General features: G+C 40.4%; 1 protein-coding gene across 1 annotated transcript in view; it reads right to left on the reverse strand.

Moving 5' to 3' along the window:
• LOC307264131 (uncharacterized protein) overlaps positions 1-7,500 on the reverse strand; it is a gene marked incomplete at both ends in the record, with an annotated part of 108,829 nt that overhangs the window by 92,725 nt on the left and 8,604 nt on the right. The window lies entirely within an intron of this gene.

Raw genomic sequence — 7,500 nt, forward strand, 5'->3', positions numbered from 1 at the left:
AAACAGGTAATAATGCATTTTGAAGGTACTGGATCTAAAGCGAGAACAATGCTTATTAAGGCCAATAAGTCCTTTATTAAACAGGTAATAATGCATTTTGAAGGTACTGGATCTAAAGCGAGAACAATGCTTATTAAGGTTAATAAATCCTTTAATATACACTTTTTAACAGTTAATAAGTACTATATCTTGTCAAGGTGGATACAATGTGAATTAAAAAAACTACATGTAAATACAATGTTACAGAGGTGAAGCACAAAAACTTACTTTTAAAGAAAAAAAAACACTTAACAACTGTGCAATTGTAAACATGTTTGTTTGTTTCCCAGAACTTTCATGAACAACATTTTACTAAATGTAAAAAAATAAATACCTTTGTAAAATAAAAATGCTGCCTGACATCAATTCAAGTGTCCAATGATTAAGACTATTAATTTAAAATATTAAATGAACAAGAACAATAAAACAATTAAACGAGTAGAGCAAAAAAAACTTCCATCAAACAATAATAAAAAAAAAACTCTGTTGTAGGTAAAACAATATAAAACGACGTGGGGTTGTATGAGTTGCTTCTGCATATTGAATCTGTAACCTTATGGAGATGGCAATCCTCACTATAAGAATTTGGGCGAGATGTTGCTGTATCAGAAGTCAGCATTATACTGTTGCAGATAGGACAAGCAGAAAACCACATACAACTGTATAGATGCTAACCCAGTGGTTCTCAAACTTGTTTTGTCATTCCCCACTTTGGAGGTGGGAATATTTTCAAGTCCCACCGTTCCCCGATTGTGTCAACAAAATAGTAAGAAAATTGGTCAGTCTTAAAAGTTTAAAATGTATTGAAATAAAATCAAGTAATACAATTCAAAAATAGATCATTTTATATACAGTATGTGGTAAAAAAAAAAAGCCTTCTTCTGCTGGCCCCCTCTGCAATGCTGACTTCTGCTATACTTCCTCTTCCTCTTCCCATCGTCTGAGGAGGGGTCAGAGGAGTCAGACGACAATGGACTTGACTCTGAGTCGGGCTTTTCCTTAGCCTCAGGGGAAGGTTGAGTCAGGCTGGTCTTTCTTGTTACTGTATAAAGACAACACAAAGAAACATTGATCACAATTAGACAGATAGCAGACAGGTTACACTAAGCATTTAAGTCATTTGGACATGGAATCTGCAAAAAGGGGTGCAGTATCAAAGTAAATATAGTCTGTAATGGTGAAAATTGTTCGAAAAAAGTAAATATTTTCTTTCATTCAGATAGTTGTCCCTTCAAGAAATAAATCTCTCTCCGTTGTCAGGTCTTTTATTTTTACATCCTGGCATTCTAATTTAAACCTGGCCAGCTCATGTTTATATTTCTGTAGACCCAGTTTGGCAGTTGGGACAATTTGGGCAGCATCTGGGTCAGCACAGAAATAACCATTCAGCATTACTTAGCCCCTTCCTGACAAGCTAGCATGACACAACTGTTAATAGATAGTTTGGTTGCAGTTTTTATGATAGTGTAAGCTAAACGTTAGCTCAAAAAGGAAGCTCACCAAAGCTTCTGAAAGAAAGTAATGTAAGCTAGGCAAACAACTAGCAAGCTAGAACCAGCTAACGTTACTATAACATTACATTCTTAAACTTACCAGAAGAGTCATCCTCCAGTTCGGACCTCACCCTCTTATTTTTCAGAGACCTGGTTTGGGGTGCTGACCGTGCTGACGACTCCGACATGTTCTCCTTACTTTCGTGAAACAATTTGTCAAGCATGGCCGTCAAGCTGGCGTCAAGCCATCAGCGACTTGCATACACGGAACTTCCGGTTTTACAACTACCTTCAAAATAAAAGCCCTTTAAGGATCTGATTTGAGCAAACCGATCATACGAGTCATATTCATCATAGATTGTGAAAAATATACTACGTTCTCTGGGCATCTAATTTTAACACTCACTCAACATGTGTGTGCGCACACATAGAGGTGAAATAATCACTTCAGAGCAAAAACAAATATATTATGCACTCATTATGCTACATGCCAAAAGACAACATTTTGGAAAGAGGGATGAAAATCAGTGACTTTAGCCAACTAAGATATGGCGCTGCAAACCAAACTCAGAAAACTTATTTTTGAAGGTACTTCAACAAGAAAAACATTAAAGCTAATCAAATACCTTCACCGCTCTAACATTGTATTTACATGTCGTTTTTCTAATTCTCATTGTATCCTCCTTGACAAGATATAGTACTTATTAACTGTTAAAAAGTGTTTAATAAAGGACTTATTAACCTTAATAAGCATTGTTCATAGAACATAGTTAACTGCTATTAATTGATTAATAAAGATGTGTTTACCTTCATAGAGCAACAAACAATGCTTAGTAAAGGTTTAACAATGACATAATAGGCAAGTTAGTAAGACTCAATAAATAGGTTTGTAACGCTTTTATTAACAGCTATCAGAAACTCATAAGACTTTTATTAATGCTATTAAGCAATAAATTAATAGTTAAGAAGTGTCTTATAAGTGCTTATAAAAGTCTTATAATCACACTGTCAACATGTTTATTATGTTATTATTAACACTAATATATAGTCTTATTAACACAAATTAATGTTAATAAGCATCTAATAAGGTCCTTATTACCTATTAACTAAGGCTTATAACAAGAACCTTAATATAAAGCGTTACCAAATGTACTTATTGCAATTATAATTATTTTCTACTAAGTCTCCTAGGAAATAAAATCCAAAATTCTACACACTGCAGCTTTAATCTGAATTACTTTCTGTGTATCACACATATTAAAATAATATCGAACCGTTGAAATGTCATGAAAAAAGCTATTAAATGTAAACAACTACAATAAAACCCTCCTTTAAAGCTATAGTGCGTAGCTTTTTGATATAAATGAATGTCGGTTACATTCAAGCCATCGCCAAACGTTGACACAAAGTTGATTAAGCCTATCAGCTCCACAAAACTCTCTCTGTATTTCTCAGTATGGCAGCGTTTACAAACTGGTGCCCCCCCCCACACCCTCCCCCCACCCTGACACTGGTGCAGGAGCCCAGAAAAATCCCCAAGAAGAGCCCAAGAAATGTTTCAGTTGTTGATTCTACTGCTAAGAAAAAAAACCTGGACATACAGCAGAAGATATAACATCCATGTGACATCAAGTAACCGACATTTTTGCACTGGTCACTCAACAACCTAATATACAGTATACAAGCAAGAGTCAAGTATGGATGTCACATACAGATAGAGAGAGAGAGAGAGAGAGAGAGAGAGAGAGAGAGAGAGGGAGATAGGGAGAGAGAGAGAGAGAGGGGAGAGAGAGGGGAGAGAGAGTGAGAGAGAGAGAGTGAGAGAGAGGGGGACAGAGAGAGAGAGAGAGAGAGACAGAGAGAGAGAGAGAGAGAGAGAGGGGGACAGAGAGAGAGACAGAGAGAGATAGAGAGAGATAGAGAGAGTGTGTGTGTGTGTGTGTGTGTGTGTGTGTGTGTGTGTGTGTGTGTGTGTGTGTGTGTGTGTGTGTGTGTGTGTGTGTTTCAGTGGCAGTCGCCCCAGGAGAAGGAGACAGTATCTTCAGTATGAAAACATGTTGAAGTGAGTTAAGGGCCAAACCTCTCTGGAGACCTTGTTACTCCATAGTCTCACTGTTAAGAGCACTGGACACACACACACACACGCACACACGCACACACACACACACACACACACACACACACACACACACACACACACACACATACACACACACACACACACACACACACACACACACACACACACACACACACACACACACACACACACACACACACACACACACACACACACACACACACACACACACACTGCTGCAGTTTAAGTTTTGCTGCAGTCTTCTTGTGCAGCATTAGAACTATCTCAGACCTCTATAGGCTTCCGTATATACAGCTCTGGAAACATAGGCTGTGTCTGAAATCGCGCACTTCCGTAAGTGCACTTACATTGAGTGCACTTTATTATCCCTACAGTACACTTACTTATAGACACAGTGCTCTCATTTCTACAGAGCACTGTCCAAACTGCCGTCGCGCACCTACCGGAAATGACTTTGCATTTTGACGGTTCTTCTTCGGTGGTATTTTTTTCTGCTTGCGTTACCGATAGCCAAAACAGGCACATTAGTCGCGGAAAAACTAAAACAATATATAATTTAACTTTTGTGGAGCGCGTCCATCTCCACGGTTGCTTCAAGCTCCTCTATTTTGATTAGAATGTCCCGTCCTCTCCGTTACGTAGGCAAGATGGCGGCCGTTGAGTGTGGAAAGTGTCCATCGCTCCACACTCAAGTTTTAGACCGTTTTGAGAGCACGACAGAGGAACTTACAGTGCACTTCATTTTGGCACACTCTCCGGTTTTGCGCAAAGTGCACTCAAAAAAGTAAGTGTAAGTACAGAAGTGCGCGATTTCAGACACAGCCATAGAGAGAGACCACTCCAAATGTTCAGTGTCTCTTGTTTTACTCTTTATAGGCATATGTTTGAGTAGAATGAACATTTTGGTTTTATAATATAAACTACTGACAACATTTCTACCAAATTGACAATACAAATATTGCCATTTAGAGCATTTTCATTAAACCTGCAGTGTGTAGAATTCTGGGTTTTATTTCCTAGCAGATTTTGTAGAAAGTAATTATAATATCCATAAGTACATTTAATTTAGTGCATAATAGCTGAATTTTTTTTTAGATTTTTATTTTTTTTCCCCTTAGAAAGGGTCTCATATATGTCCATATTTCTGCATATCTTGGACCAAGGCCAGTGGCCGCCATCTTGAAAGTGTCATAGTTGGAATGTCATCAGGTGCATTGTTTAAAATTTAGAATTGTTCTTGTCCTTGAAGGCCACTGTAGCTTCTGTTATTATTCTAAAGGGTTGGTGTTACCCAGGGAGCGTTGCATTCTAGAACTGTATAGAACCTTCTTGATGATGTCATATTACAGACTGCACCTTTAAGTAATGTAGAGATAAAGATTTAGGAAAAATCCAGACTGGTCTCTTATTTTTGTCCGGGGCTGTATGATGAGGTATGCTGGTGGAATATACAAAACTATAGAAGAGGAAAGAGAATGCTAAAAAAAAAAATATGATAATTGTTTTACAAAATAAAAACAAACAGCAGAGTAATCTATGTTAATACACAGCCTAGGCTCTGTAAACAGGTGAGTTGATAGCTACTATGGGGCCTGTTTAGAGATCCTACAAGGCTTAGTACTTAGGCTTTCAGATGCTAGTTAATTAAAGGTGCAGTGTGTAATATGACATCATCAAGAAAGTTCTACAAAGTTCTAGAATGCAACACTCCCTGGGTAACTCCAACCCTTTTGAATAATAACAGAAGCTACAGTGGCCTTCAAGGACAAGAACAATTCTAAATGTTAAACAATGCACCTGATGACATTCCAACTATGACACTTCCAAGATGGCGGCACTAGGCCTTGGTCCAAAATATGCAGAAATATGGACATATATGAGACCCTTTCTAAGGGAAAAAATAATAATTAAAAAAAAAATGTTCAGCTATTATGCACCAAATTAAATGTACTTATGGATATTATAATTACTTTCTACAAAATATGCTAGGAAATAAAACCCAAAATTCTACACACTGCAGGTTCAATACACAGCCTAGGCTCTGTAAACAGGTGAGTTGATAGCTACTGTGGGGCCTGTTTAGAGATCCTATAAGGCTTAGTATCTAGGCGTTCAGATTCTAGTTAATTAAGAGGCGATTTGACCCAGCTGTGTTGTACTCGTGTGTCTGTTCCTGGTTTTAATTAAAAGTTACTAAGACGACCTTGAAGAATTATTAGTTCATTTCAGAAGGGGATTACATTGCCTCGACATCACACCATCCAGTACAGAAAACAAAGAAAGACAGAGTGTGTGTGTGTGTGTGTGTGTGTGTGTGTGTGTGTGTGTGTGTGTGTGTGTGTGTGTGTGTGTGTGAGTGTAAGTGTGTGAGAGTGCGTGTGTGTGTGAGTGTAAGTGTGTGTGTGAGAGTGTGTGTGTGTGTGTGTGTGTGTGTGTGTGTGTGAGAGTGTGTGTGTGTGTGTGTGTGTGTGTGTGTGTGTGTGTGTGTGTGAGTGACAGCAAACACAACAGATGGGACGATGACAAGCAAGACAAGTTGATGAGGAAAGAGGGAAGGTGTGAAAAGAGAAGAGAGAGAGAGAGAGAGAGAGAGAGAGAGGGAGAGAGAGAGAGGGAGAGAGAGAGAGAGAGGGAGGGAGAGGGATAGGGAAAGGGAGAGGGAGAGGGAGAGGTAGAGGGAGAGGGAGAGGGAGAGAGAGAGAGAGAGAGAGGGAGAGAGAGAGGGAGAGAGATGGAGAGGGAGAGGAAGAGGGAGAGGGAGAGGGAGAGATAGAGAGATAGAGAGAGAGAGAGAGAGAGAGTGACAATGAAATAATATAATAACGTGTCTCTTTTTTATAGAGGCAAATGAATAATGGAGATCGCTGAAATGAAAATGAAAAACTTCAAATTCATAATAAATGGAATCCACTTATACAGCTCTTTTCCCTGGTTTTTCACAGACCCAAAGCACTTTACATTGATTTGTACACATTCACCCAATCACACACACACATTCATACACCGATAGCAGCAGCAGCTACCACGCAGGGTGCAACTAAGCTAACTATCAGGAGACATTTAGGGTTCAGTGTCTCTTTTCCCAGGGACACTTGGACATGTGGCGGGGAGATGGGGGAATCGAACCACCGACCCTGTAACCCAGTGGACGACCGCTCTGCACACTTCACCACAGCCAGGGTGGTAGGATGGCCCAGAGGAAAGGTGGCCGACCAGTAACCATGAGGTCTCTGGTTCCTCCTCCCAGTAGCCATGAGGTCTCTGGTTCCTCCTCCCAGTAACCATGAGGTATCTGGTTCCTCCTCCCAGTAACCATGAGGTATCTGGTTCCTCATCCCAGTAACCATGAGGTCTCTGGTTCCTCCTCCTAGTAACCATGAGGTCTCTGGTTCCTCCTCCCAGTAACCATGAGGTCTCTGGTTCCTCCTCCTAGTAACCATGAGGTCTCTAGTTCCTCCTCCCAGTAACCATGAGGTCTCTGGTTCCTCCTCCCAGTAACCATGAGGTCTCTAGTTCCTCCCAGTAACCATGAGGTCTCTGGTTCCTCCTCCCAGTAACCATGAGGTCTCTGGTTCCTCCTCCCAGTAACCATGAGGTCTCTAGTTCCTCCCAGTAACCATGAGGTCTCTGGTTCCTCCTCCCAGTAACCATGAGGTCTCTAGTTCCTCCTCCCAGTAACCATGAGGTCTCTGGTTCCTCCTCCCAGTAACCATGCGGTCTCTGGTTCCTCCTCCCAGTAACCATGAGGTCTCTGGTTCCTCCCAGTAACCATGAGGTCTCTGGTTCCTCCTCCCAGTAACCATGAGGTCGCTGGTCCGATCCCCGGCACCGGACAGGAGGGTGTTAGTAGTATAACTAGTGGTGGCT

The sequence above is a fragment of the Ammodytes marinus genome (genome assembly GCF_949987685.1).
Source record: "Ammodytes marinus genome assembly, chromosome: 17".
NCBI classification, from domain to species: Eukaryota; Metazoa; Chordata; class Actinopteri; order Uranoscopiformes; family Ammodytidae; genus Ammodytes; species Ammodytes marinus.